Genomic DNA, 13,265 nt, shown 5'->3' with positions numbered 1-13,265 from the left:
GGTAATCACCTCGGTAATTGTCCTGTGAGATTGCACCACGAATAAAGGCTTTACTTTCAATGTGAGTAACGAGATCAACTATAGGGTTGACTGCAGCCCAGTGCTGCATTACTTTGTTGGAATGGCTTTTTGTCAGGGGCTCAAACATTATCCATCCACCTGAGGTATTGGTGGAACCTAGCAAGTCCAATTCTTCTGGGGGCCCTATGGTGATATTAAGAACTTTGGTAATTTTTGCTTGCCAGAAGGCTTCAAGTTGTCTTAATGTGAAGCCAACAGTGCGAGTGCACTCTTGCAACATTGCCAGTCGATTCAATTGAGTCTCATTACTAATTAAACCTTTAAATGCTGGAGGATCCCACTCAGGGACTCCTACGAGACAGGTGCGAAAAGGATCTCCAGGTGTGGCCAGGCTCAAGCACACTGATTTATGGCCTGTCAAATCTGCCAGAGTGACCCATACGTTCTGTCACTTTTGGATGTTAGTTACCAGACAGTTGGTTGGGACTATACACAGCGCTATTTCCATAAGCAGTTTGTTCCATGTAAATGACACCATACTTGCAAACTCACAGCTAAAACTTTAATGTTAAATGAACTTTCAAAGATGCTTACACTAGCTCTTGAAGGAGGGGGAATGCTAATATAACAATTACTAATATATATATATATATATATAATATAACTAATATAGCAATTACTACACAGGCTAAACTCTTTACCTTAAACTATTATGTAACTACTTTTAACACAGTGCTCTGGTATATATGTAGTCTAAGTGTGAAAGCAATTTACTGAAAGGGTAAACACACAACTACAATTCGCTTTATATAAAATTAGATGGAGTCTCTACACTCTTTTAGATCTTCTACAGAATTTCTTTCACAAACAGACTATGATTTAACACGATTCAGTCTTGGAACCTTCACTACTCCTGTGATGTCAGCTGGCAGCTGGTTGGTGACTGAGGGCTTTGATGTTCAGGTTGTTCTTCACTTCCTTCTAAATCTTAAAACAAAAGATAACTGAAAAAATTGTTAGAGACACAACATCATAACAACAACATAAAATTTCTGTTGGTAAACTGTCTGTGTAGTTTTCAGACACAACCGTGTCCTGACGGGTTCACTTCTGATTCATGTCTGGAGTACTAAGGCTGTGTGATGACATTTCTGTTCACTGGATCTCATGTGTTCAGAGGCAGACAGTCTGGTCAGATGAACAGGTGACCTTTTTGAACCTGTCACCAAACACAGACACTTTTCCCCTTGAAGTTAATGAATCATTTTGGCTTAGCTGTGGTACACTGCACTAATCAAATGTTTTTAAGGCATCAATTTCCCCTGTTTTTTTTTAAAAAAGTAAAAATGAGATGTACTTCTATCATGTACATTAACACAAAACCATATACACAATGAATAAGACATTATAGCAGTTAAAAATTAATCAAATCATAAACATTACTAATAACCTATGTAATATAAAACTACTATTAATTACTAAAACACTGCACCAGCATCCCATAGTTTGCAAACAAACAGAAACAAAAAAAAAATCAGTGAAGGATTGGATAACCACCTCCGGAAATGATTCTCCAAGCCCACTTCAAAATTGATCCAGCTGTCATATTAATAGGGTCAAATTGCTGAGTCAAAAAGTGACTCAAATACTGATTTGGAAAGCATCTGGATCTGTTGGCAAACATTCTGTCCAGTTAAAGCCAAGACTTGGCCAGAGCCTTAGGCTTTAAACTAGAAAGATGCCTCTTAACTTATTTCTAAAACAAGGTTCTCAATAGTAGCAGCTATGAGATGCTTACAGCGCAGCAAACTGTTAAGATGCATTTGTAAATGTAAATTTATACAGAGAAAATGATCAGAAGCCTTAGGTAACAGACCAATTAAACCATTCAGCAGTTGGTTTAATCTGAAGCCTCTTCCATGGCAGCTGACTCTCAGCAATGCTACATTTTCTTGAATTTCTGGAAACACTGAAAATAAGAAAGCTATAAAAAAACCAAAAATTGCAGAGATTGCAACAAACAGTAGAACTTCTAATGAAGTCAAGGGTGTCAAAGACTGCATTCACTACTATTCATAAGCAGGTGTTTATCAGTGTTCCATCACTGCTGTTTCAGTTGTATAGTTATCTTCATCTCTCTAGGAAAATAACTATATTTAGCAGTTTAGACAAGTGTCTCCAATAAACCATAAAACAATTTAAACAAAACAATATTTAAACCTAATAAAAATTAATTATAACAAAAGGAAATAAACAAACTTAACTTTAAAAGAATATCCAAGTTATAAAACTTAACTTAAAAACATTCAAGCTTAACATAATAAAACTTGACTTCTCTTAATTCTATTAACACTTACTCTATATGAGATATGTCGTGGTTTAAAACCAATAACTAAGAAAATTACTTATTTCTTGCTGTGAGATATGGATTAGAACAAGAGCAAAACAGGCATAAAACTTAAAAGGTATAAACAAAGTTTATTGACAAACTACAATAATAAGAACACCAGAATAAACTTTCAGAAAAACTTTTTCATCCCCTATCTACCCACTATTCCTTTGTTCACATGACAACAGAGACAAAAACTTTGGAACTTTGGTGGTTAAAACAGTCCCAATTCTTGCTACAGTCTTTTTACCAGTCTTTGTAGAGAAACAGAAGTTTCTTCCTGTTAATTTATGGAGTTTCTCACACGAAAACTATTTTTGTTATAGTTTTCCATTGCCCTGATATCAGCTGCTCAGAGCTGCTGTTATCAGAGCCCACCCCTCCCATTTTTACATCACCCTGAAGTGTGTATTATGGGCCATGAGTCTAGGGATAGCATTTTTAAGGATGAGTATTCAAAGGCAAAAAAGTCTTCTTCATCTGTTTCTGTGAGCTTCACTAGACAACAGTTTTCTCATTGCCTCTCAAGGCTTCAAATCTCCCAGCATTTCACTATACCATAATTACTCAAGTTTACACTTTGAACACTTGATTCCTCCCTAGATACTTATCATGAATTAAAGGAGTTCTTTTCAGGACTTCATTGTCCATCTCCATAGTTTTAACAGAAAGATATTTCAGCTAAATCAAAGCATCTTCTTAATTCTCTACCTTTTCTGAAGCTTCTTTTCTTTCCTGTCACTGGTAGTTTATAAAGTCTCTTTTCATGTTGATCACTCTCTTTTTTTCCCTCTCTGGATAAAAAGATTAATCCGTAAGTCTCATCTGGGTAATGAAAGAGTTAAAATCTTGCCCAGGCTGTTGTAGGTAGTTCTGTGGCCTTGGCCGGTGCAGGAACTGGAGCCGTCTGCGACAGAGAGTTCCTCATGGCTGCTCTGGAGAGTGTAGTCGCCGCCCCAGCCCGCTGCAGGTCCAGAGTCTCTCTCTCCTTCTTCACTAGCAGTTTCTAGTGAATTTAGTTACAGCAAAACCCCTGCAGCCGAGCCAGAGATCGGCTCGGCCCGGCCCAGCCCGGCCAGAGCCCGGGGAAAACCCCCCCACAGGGCCTGCATCTCCCAGCCGGGAGATGCGGCAGGCCCAGCCCTGTCCCCCCCCGGCCACATGGCCTGGGTTGGGAACGGGAGGCTCGGAGCTCCGCGCTCTTCACAGCCAGGAAACAAAGAGAACCAAGAGAGCTCTGGTTTTACACTTTAAGGTAGGGTTCACAAGTTGATCCCACTTTTCAATGGCCTAAACTGCTGTCAAGTCTCAGCAATGACCGATAATTGGTCAGGAGAAAAGACTCCAGGCAGTTCCCAGAAACTTCAACTTTTCTTAAAGGTAAAGTAACTCCATGACAGATAAAAACATAACTTAATCTTATTCTGCTATTACAAAAAGGTAACTAAAAGTTTGAGATATATACCTTTTAAACACAATATAACAATAACATGGATTCACTAGAAAGATTATAAAAATATAACAAATACATTACAATTCTATGTCATCTAGCTTTGAGAATAACTCACAATAACTGCAAATGTTACTAAAAATACTTATTAATAAGAGAAATTTGCCTGGTATATGCTTAAGTTGGTTAGGATTTCTAGAGAAAAACTACAACAACACAGGATTTAGCAAGTTGCCATTCAGCTTTTGTAGCACTTTTCAGAAACATTAAGTCAAATTTTTAAACTAAAATCCAAAGTGCAAATTGGTATATATGCAGTTATATGTGTTTTATATAACGAAAGGATTCACATTGAAATTACCTTATTAGAGCTGTGGAAAAACCAAGCAAATAAATAATATATGCTTTAACTTAACTTTGTCTTGTACAGTAAATTTCTCTTAACTAATTATTTTTTAAACCATAAATGTCTTTTAATGTTGTAGACAACATTAATTAGAAGGTTTTCTTAGTAGCTGTAAATCATACCATATTTTAACCTTAGGTTTTAAAGCTAATTATTGCAAGGTAACTTCTGTTAATATTCACCTTAAAGACCTTTATTTGAAAAGGGGCCTTTTTAAACTTTCAAAGAATCCCTCTAGTAAAACTCTAAAAACTGCAATCTGCATAAACTCATAACTACTTAAAACACAAAATTAACTCCAAAAGGGCATACAAAAACACCCCAAAAAACCAAGGAATCATGACTTTTTAACAAACTGGGTACTATCCTGGTGCTTTGTCTTAGAGAGGGAGCAGGGGGGGTGAACTGTCTGCTCTGCTGCTGCTCTCTGCTGCTGTTATCTTTCTTCACATCCCCCACATACTCTCGCAGAGAGGAAAAAAATGGAGAGAAATAAAAAAAAAACTCACGAAGTTAACTTTAACAAACGCAGTTATTTCTCTCAATCTCTCTTGTTGTTCACCGATAGAGGAAAAAGGGCACGATTTTTCAAAAGCAGGCGATGTTACACGAAAAGTCCCTCAGGGCCAGGTGGTAACAATGGTGACCGTTGCAGCTTATCAACTTTTAATTACAGTGATGAATTTTGAACTAGATACCATATAGTTCACGATTTTTTGGCTATTTTGTCTCCCTTTAAAGCTGTCTGAGCCACCTGTTTCTTCTCAACTGTTTCTGTAATTGTTCAGCATGGCCTTGCAGCTTTTTCTGCACTGCCTCTGCCCTGGGGCTGACTTCGTTCTTTGTGCACACCTCAGTGCTCCCCTATGTCCTCCTGGTTCAGGTGGAAACCAATCTAAATTTGGGTTCTTTTCTTCCACGTAGTAAAGTTGGAACTTAAGTAAGATTGTAGTGTTAAGAGTGTCTCCAAACGTGAAGCAAATAGTTCAGGACATATCACATCCTGCCGTTGCTGAACAGATTCTGTTAGTTGTTTCAGCATTTGCTGTGGAATTTCTTTCTCATTATTTTCTTCTCTCTGACTCTCCTCCCTCTTTCCATGGGCAGCATAGATAGGAGTGCTTGCGCAGCAGTGGGAAGTAAAGGAGTCTGCTGCTGTGATGCAGGTAGAATTACGGGGCTCACAGCCTCAGCATATCTCGCTTTTCTGTTTTTTAAGGTATTAATTACAATCTGCCAAGTTGGACCGAGAGACAGAGTGTCCTTGTTCTTTTCCATGATTACTGTTTCCCACATCAGATCCCTTATATCCGTCCATTTCTTAACTGTAAAAAGCAGTGGGGGCACTGCTAAATGCCCATGGTTTTTAGCCCATATAATGAGCTTTTCCAGGTCCTTTTCCCTGACTGCTTCGCTTTGTTTAACAATAATGCTAAGAAGCAGTTTTTTTCTGCTGCAAACTCCACATCCATTTTTCATGCAGCCATGGTGGGGGGAGGGGCACGACCCCTCACTTATTCCTCCGTCTTCAGACTCCCCAGCGACTCGCCCCCCTTTATCTGCGGGTTGCCTATCCAGTACCAATCTGAGGTAGCGTCTATCTGCACTCAGATCCGCTCCACCAACCTTGGTCCAAGGCCTCGTCCCATCGTGTGTGGACCCATCAAAGACCCCCTGCCCTCAGGGTCCCATTTGAAGTGACAAATATAGAGAGACTGACAGCTATTCACCACTTTTCACAGAAGTAAACATGAATGCCATTTATTTCTATCTTTAGCACACCTTTTATAGGGTTCTACAGGGACTGTGGGCTAAGCAAGTTACTATTGGTTAACACATACATGTTTACATTTTTTCTCCTATACACAAGGATATTGTTTTGCTTTACTCTCTCTTCTGCAGGAAAGTTTCAAGGACTTTAGCCTTTAATATCATGATTTATTTCAAAGGCTGGTTTGTGCAGACAGGCCTTTACTAATATATAAAATATAACAACATACACATATAGAAAAAGTAATTCTCAAAATACATAAAATAGAAGACACACAAATAAAGTCGGTATGTCTAGATATTACTGTCTGCTTTGAGATTTTTCCAGAAATTCATCCATATCTGGAATTTCCCTTTAAGAAATCAAATTTGAGCTTTTCTTCCAACAAGTAAAGAAACAGCCCTAATAGTTCACATGCTTCTATAATACCTTTTAATATGATGGTTAGACTCAAAAAAATGAAAGTAAACTCTCTGTCCTAGGTAACCTAGGTGAGCCAAAAAAATAATGTATTTCATATCTTCTCTATGTCAATCTGTGCAGTCTGTTTACTGTCTCTGTAAGATCCTGCAGCTGGGAAGCAAAACCTATGTGTTTTACCCTTGATTCATGGAAGGGATCCTGTGAGGAAGGGAGGGAAAGGGCAGGGATGGGGGGAAGGGGGAAAAGAGGGGTGGCAAACCTTTATAAACAGGGTACAAAGATGCACCCAGCTCTCTCTCTCCAGGCTCCCAAGGGAGTTGCCTTGGGCAACTTCTTGGGCAGGTCTCCAAATTGCAGCCCAAGAAGATGAATTTCTCAATTTAAAACTGCTTCAGAATGGATTTTACAACACTTTCAATGTTTGTTTTCCTTTTTTTTTTTTGCAGCTTGTTGGCTCCTATGAGGAAGTGTGAGGAAGGAGGGGGTGTGTTTTGTTCTCCATGGGCCCTGGAGAATTTCAGAATACCTTTCACTACTGCTGCCTGCCGCTTTGCTGAGGAGGGGTTGGACTTCCTCCAAGGAGGAGTTGGACCCACTTTTCACTAATTTTCTGGCCACTGCCCGGAGTTACAGCCATGTCACACTGAGGATATGTTGGACCCTGCAACTGACAGGAAGTTTCTTCCAGCATTTTTGGCAGCATCAGTGGCTTTTGGACAAAAATATTTTTTTCCAGGTTATGTTTTGTCCCTGGTTGGTTATTATCTGGGGGAGGGAGTGTTCTGGGACCATGGAAGCTCAGTTGCTGTGTTGTTTTCCATTGTTTCCTCTCTGGCATGTGGACCAGATGTGAAAAATGAGGTTCACATGTTTTTATATAAAATTAAAAAAGTTTAATAGAAAGACAGTTAGGAGACAGAAATAAAGCAAAATGAACAAATAGGGCCAGGTGCCTCAGCATTCAGCCATGAGCACACCTTACTAACAAATGTCTTGCATATTCATAAATGCTTACGTATGATTCAAACATTCCTCTTAAATTTTAGATTTTCCTTTGTTTAGTTTCAAGTCCCCCCTCCCCAACAGATCAATCTTTTTGGCTTCATTGAGTCTCACACTCCCCGATAACAGAGGTTCAGTAAATTCCTCCCTTGGAGCACTGGTCAATGCTGTCTTCATCTGGATAAGATAATCTAAGAATGCAGGGATGGTTTCTTGCTATCTTTTCAGTCTCTGGGTTACATGAACAAAAGCAGTCTTTATTTTAATACCATGCCACATCTTAATATATATATATATATATATATATATATATATATATACACATATATGTATTATACCACTATTGCTAAGTTTTATCAATAACAGAAATCAAAGAAACAATTAATACAGCAAAATTTTCCAACATTATACATATAACATTCATTTTAATATTTGCAAAAAGCCAATAATAATATATGTATCTATAACATGGAGAAGGTGGCTCCTTCACTATCTTTTCTCCACATGGGCTGCTATATCAGCTGCCATTTAATTCCCGGGGAGGGGGCATATGACTCAGCACCTTTGTAGCTAGCGGGTTTTCCTGTTATCTCGATTTTTAATGTTTTACATTTTAGTAAATCGTTATTTTTTTTACTTATATCTTCTCACATTCATCTCTTCTTATTGGTGAAAGGGAAGCATTTAAAACTAAGGGTAGGTAACTAATTTTGGAGTCTCTGCCCTGTAAATTGTCTTAATCTAAAACACTTTCTGTCCCATATTGACACATTCACATAATAGAAAGTAGTGTATTATATAATTTGTTTTGAGATCCTTACAGAAATGACACAGCTTTCCCAAAGCCATAAGGTCAGACACAGAATTTAGTGTATCATAGGTTTAATGGTCCAAGAGTCAGTGAGCCTCCTCCCATTCAAATTAATAGAGATTCTTATTTAAGTAGAAGTCGGTACTTCTGACTGTTATAGATGGATAATGCAATCATTGGCTCTTGCAATTAAGGAATTAATATTATGTGTATATTAAGTGGAATTATACTGATGTATAGTTATGTTCTTGTGATTTGTTGTTTAGATGCCCTCTGTTCTCTCTGTAGTCCCCTTTTCCCCTGTACAGTTGCCAGGGAACAGCCTCAGTAGATGGGACATGTGGATGGAGTGCATGTACCTATGCCCCTTGCATGAGGCATTTGGGAGGAGGGCAGGCTTGTTACTGGAGATGTGGAATGGCAACACCTGATCTCCAATCAAGTTGCAAGAAAGCAGTCTCCACCAATGGACTATGAAAAAGAGTTGATTGGCAGACTTTGGGAGGGGCTAGGGTTATGTGATGCAACACCAAAGGTATAAAAGGCAGAACAGCTATTTTGTGGGTGAACACATGGTGGTTTATTGCCATGCTCCCAGCACGGTATTTTTTCCTTATGCAGTCCTTTGTTGTATTTTGTTAAGGTTTAATAAACCTTTGAAATTTTTAAAAGTGAGCGTCTTCTCTCACATAACCACTTTGTAACATTTGTATCCAGACTGGATTACCACTATAAGTTTTGGCAAAGTAATATCTGACTATGGCTGAGATTTTACTCCAGGATTTTTAATTTACATACACACTCATCTATATACCTATTTAGATATAGATGTAGATGTATATATACATGTAACTTTGTATGTATATATGGTTACAAAAGCACATGGAAATAGATAAAAATTGTTATAAGTGTTTTGAAGGAACTCTTTAATATAGTGTTAAACTAGGGTTTGGATGACTGTAATTGTTGGTTTTGTCGGTATGTTCTTGTTCCCCCCCTATTAACTGTGTTGGTTTTGACCCCAGTTGTCCGTTATGTAGACCTCTCCTAGTTTTCCTGAACATTCCTTATCAATCACCTTAACCCTGCCCCTACCCCCTATCCATCATTGTAAACCCCACCTCTTCTTCCAGACCCTTCCATGTCTACCATTCCTGCTTGATACTTTATTGGTTGTTATGTTACATTCCCGCCTCCATTGTATCCCCATTGGTCCTTGAGAGTGTAACCGCCTTCCCTCACTCCTCCTCCCGAGAGCTCCCATTGGACCCTGGGTTGTACCCTCCCCTGGGGATCAGGCCGTATTTAACCTCTTGCACAACTGTGTTCGGGGGCTCTCCTTTTCAGGTCATCAATTGAGGGAATTCAGGCTAGCCTGGGTTCCAATTCCTGTTGGTTTGTTTTTGAGTTATCAAATAAAAGGTTTGGCTACTTGCCTTTTTAACATCCAGCAAGAGTTCAGACCCTGTTTTTGACAAAAATGGAAAGAGTGAGAGATTAATTCAAAGAAGTCTATTAAGCAAATGAAAAAATTAAATAGTAGTTCAAAGTTTGACACAATCCCCAGGAGCAAGAAAGCAGGCAAGGAAGACAAGAGATCAACATGGCTGAGTCAGAATCTGATGGTAAAACTGAAGAGAAAGAAACAAATTCTCAGATGACAGAAGCTAGGAGAAGGTGACCTGGGCAGAGCATAGAGACAAAGTATGATTGTGTAGTGAAATGTTGGAGTCTGAGACACAAGAGTGTGTGCCCTTGTTTCTGATGCTTAGTTCTAAGATTCAGAAAAACACTGAATTTCATACAATATGAAATCTATGAGAATGTTTTCATCATTAAAGTTAGATAGAAAAAGCTAAAAGTGTGAGTGTATAGATTAAAGAGTTTTCTTAAGTCACTGGGTGAAAAAGTTAGTTTAGAATTTAAGTTAGTTTAGAAAGAAGAAGGCAAGATGGAGGATTTAGAATGTTGTTTCTTTTCCTTCTTCTTCCTTCTTCATGTTCTTCTTCTAGAGGTTTCTGGGTAATAGTAAGTGATTGGTTACAAAATGCCGCAGTGCAGCACACAGGGGATGGGGTCATTGGATCATTAAGAAAAAAAATATACATGTCCATTGTTAATTGGATAAAAATAAGTATAAAGATAAAAGAACTGTGTAGTTCGGGGCCATTCTGTGCTTTCAAAGCCAAAGTGAGCCACAAAGTGAGCCACAAGGCCATTCTGTACCACCAGAAGAAAATGAACCAGATTGCAACGATCTTGTGCAGATAGTCTGGAGAGACCTGCTAAGTTTTGTGATAACATCCTAATAAACATGAGAAACGAGATTCTAACGAGCTTGGGAGTTTTCTTCAAACCCAGAGAACTGTGATAAACGAGATTCCCCGTGAGGGAATATCCCCAAGGAGCTCAGCTCAGAGGAGACTGAGAAATCCAGAAGGAAAGAAAAGTTCAGAAGAAGTGCAGCAGAATCAGAAAGAGAAAAAAGAAATGAAAAAGAATTTTATAGAAAAAGTTACATGAAAGGTTTCAAAAGCACTATGCCTGGGCATACTTAGGTAAGAATATCACATATTGTAACCAATATAGGAGCCAGCAAATATTAGCCACAAGGTAAAGACACAAGAAATAGGGAAGAGAACTTGCAAAAATGATGGACAGAGCTTCCTAAACCAGTGAGAAAATCACTGAAACAGCTAACAGGAGACTGTACATGACTAGAGGAGAAAGGTGAAAAGTGCACAGTGAGGAAGACGTCCAGCCTTCACCAGAGGACCACAGAGGAAGACACGGAGCCTTTTTCAGTGCAACAGAGTGCACTGTGCCTGCACTTTGCATATGGTAATGACGGTAATGTGTTCTAAGAAACAGTTTGCATAACCTTTTCAAAGGGAAACAATGACTATGCATAAAGTATCATATTCATTACATATATTGTAACCTGTTGTGTACTGAGATGTGCATGTGTTAGGAGGAGATATCCCCTATGCACTTGGTGCACTGAATAGAGCAAACGCTTCTTGGACTTTGCCTTGGAAGTGTCTCTTGGCCTGGTTTGGGGTGATTCAGTAGGGAGCGGATGACGAAGACCAAGGCAAAGCTGGAATTGAACCTGTCAAGGGCCACAAAGAATAACAGGAAGGGCTTCTTCAAAAATCTTAATCAGAAAAGGAAGACATAAGAAGGTGTACTGATAAATTGTGCTGGAAAACAGGTAACAATGGATGACAAGAAGGCTGAGATACTCAACAACATTTTTACCTCAGCCTTGAATGGCAGCCTCTGTTCCCACAACTCTCAAATGCATGGACAGCAGGATGGGGAATGGGGAATCAATTTCCTTCCACTGTAAGAGAAGATCAGGTTCCTTGGACCACCTGAGGAACCTGAATATACATGGCTATGGGACCCAATGAGATGCCCCCCCCAGAGTCCTGAGAGAATTGGATGATGTCATTGTCATGCTATCTCCATAACAGTTGAAAAGTCATGGCAGTCAAATGTAGTCACAGGCAACTGGAAAAGGAGAAACACCATATCTGTCTCAAAAAGGGTAGAAAGGAGGACCCTACCAAGTACCAACATGCTAACCTCACCTCTATGCTGGGAAGATCATGAAACGGGTCTTCCTAAAAGCTGTGCTAAGGCACATGGAGGACAGGGAGGTGTTTTGAGACAGCCAGCACAATTTCACTAAGTACCACTGCTGTCTGACCAACCCAGTGGCCTGCTGCCTTGAAAATTAAACCTTCTGATTTTGTTTTCATAGTTTCTAGCCACTTTCCCAGGAAAGTAACTATAAACATAAATGTGTATACATTCTTTTCAAGAAATGTCTTTTGATGGACGTTTCTCATGACCAGTGTGATTGGGAAGGTGGTAACCTAACTATCCAATCCCTGGTCATTGTCGAGAATCTATAAATACTGGAATCACAAAAATAAAATCATCCTTTTCCTTATCATACATTGAACTGTGTCCATGTAAATCATTCTGTGTCCTATAGCAACAGTGGCCTTCTGTAATGGGGTGACTACATCAGTAGCACAAAAGAAGGGCTACAGATGATGTTTTTATGGACTTTTGTAAAGCCTTTCACAAGATCTTGCTTTCTAAATTGGAAAGAAATGGATTTGATTAATGGATTGTTAGATAGATTAGAAAGTGATGGGACGGTCTCATCCAGAAGGCAGTGATCAACGATGGGTATGAGCGACAAATGGTGTCCCTCTGGAGCCATACTGGGATCACTATTATTTAATATCTTCATTAATAACACAGATGAAGGGATCAAGTGCAGCCTCAGAAAGTTTGCAGATGTCACAAAGCTGAGGGTGGCAGTGACACACTTGAAGGATGGGATGCTATCCAGAAGGACCTGGAAAAGCTTAAGAAGTGGGCTCATGGGAATCTTAAGACATTTAACAAGATGGAATGCTGGTGCTGGACCTGTGTTGGGGCAACCCTCAGTATCAACACAGGGTGGGGGATAAACAGATTGAGAGTAGTGCTGCCCAGAAGGATGTAAGGGTAGATGAAAGGCTAGACATAAGCTGGCCATGTCCACTCACAGCCCAGAAATCCAACTATGTCCCAGTCTGCATCCAAAGAAGCAAGGGCAGCAAGTGAGGGAGGGGATTCTTCCCCTCTACTCTGCTTTGGCAAGACCCTACCTTGCAGTGCTGCATCCAGCTCTGGAGTGTTCAGCACAATAGAGACATGGACCTGTTGGAGCGAGTCCAAAGAAGGCACACCAAGATGATCAGAGGATGGAGCACCTCTGCTTTGAGGAAGGACTGAGAGAACTGGGATTGTTCAGCCTGGAAAAGAGAAGGCTTTGGGGTGACCTGATGGTGGCCTTCCAGCATCTGAAGGGAGCCTACAAGAAATACGGAGACGGACTTCTGTAGTAGTTTTAATTTGTCAATTTTGTTTCCCGGCCAATGCACTACATAAATGTCGTGGTTTTAAAGCAGTAACTAAAAAATCACT

Source organism: Parus major, chromosome 5 (genome assembly GCF_001522545.3).
Source record: "Parus major isolate Abel chromosome 5, Parus_major1.1, whole genome shotgun sequence".
Classification (NCBI taxonomy): domain Eukaryota; kingdom Metazoa; phylum Chordata; class Aves; order Passeriformes; family Paridae; genus Parus; species Parus major.
Note: the sequence above shows the minus strand (reverse complement) of the source record.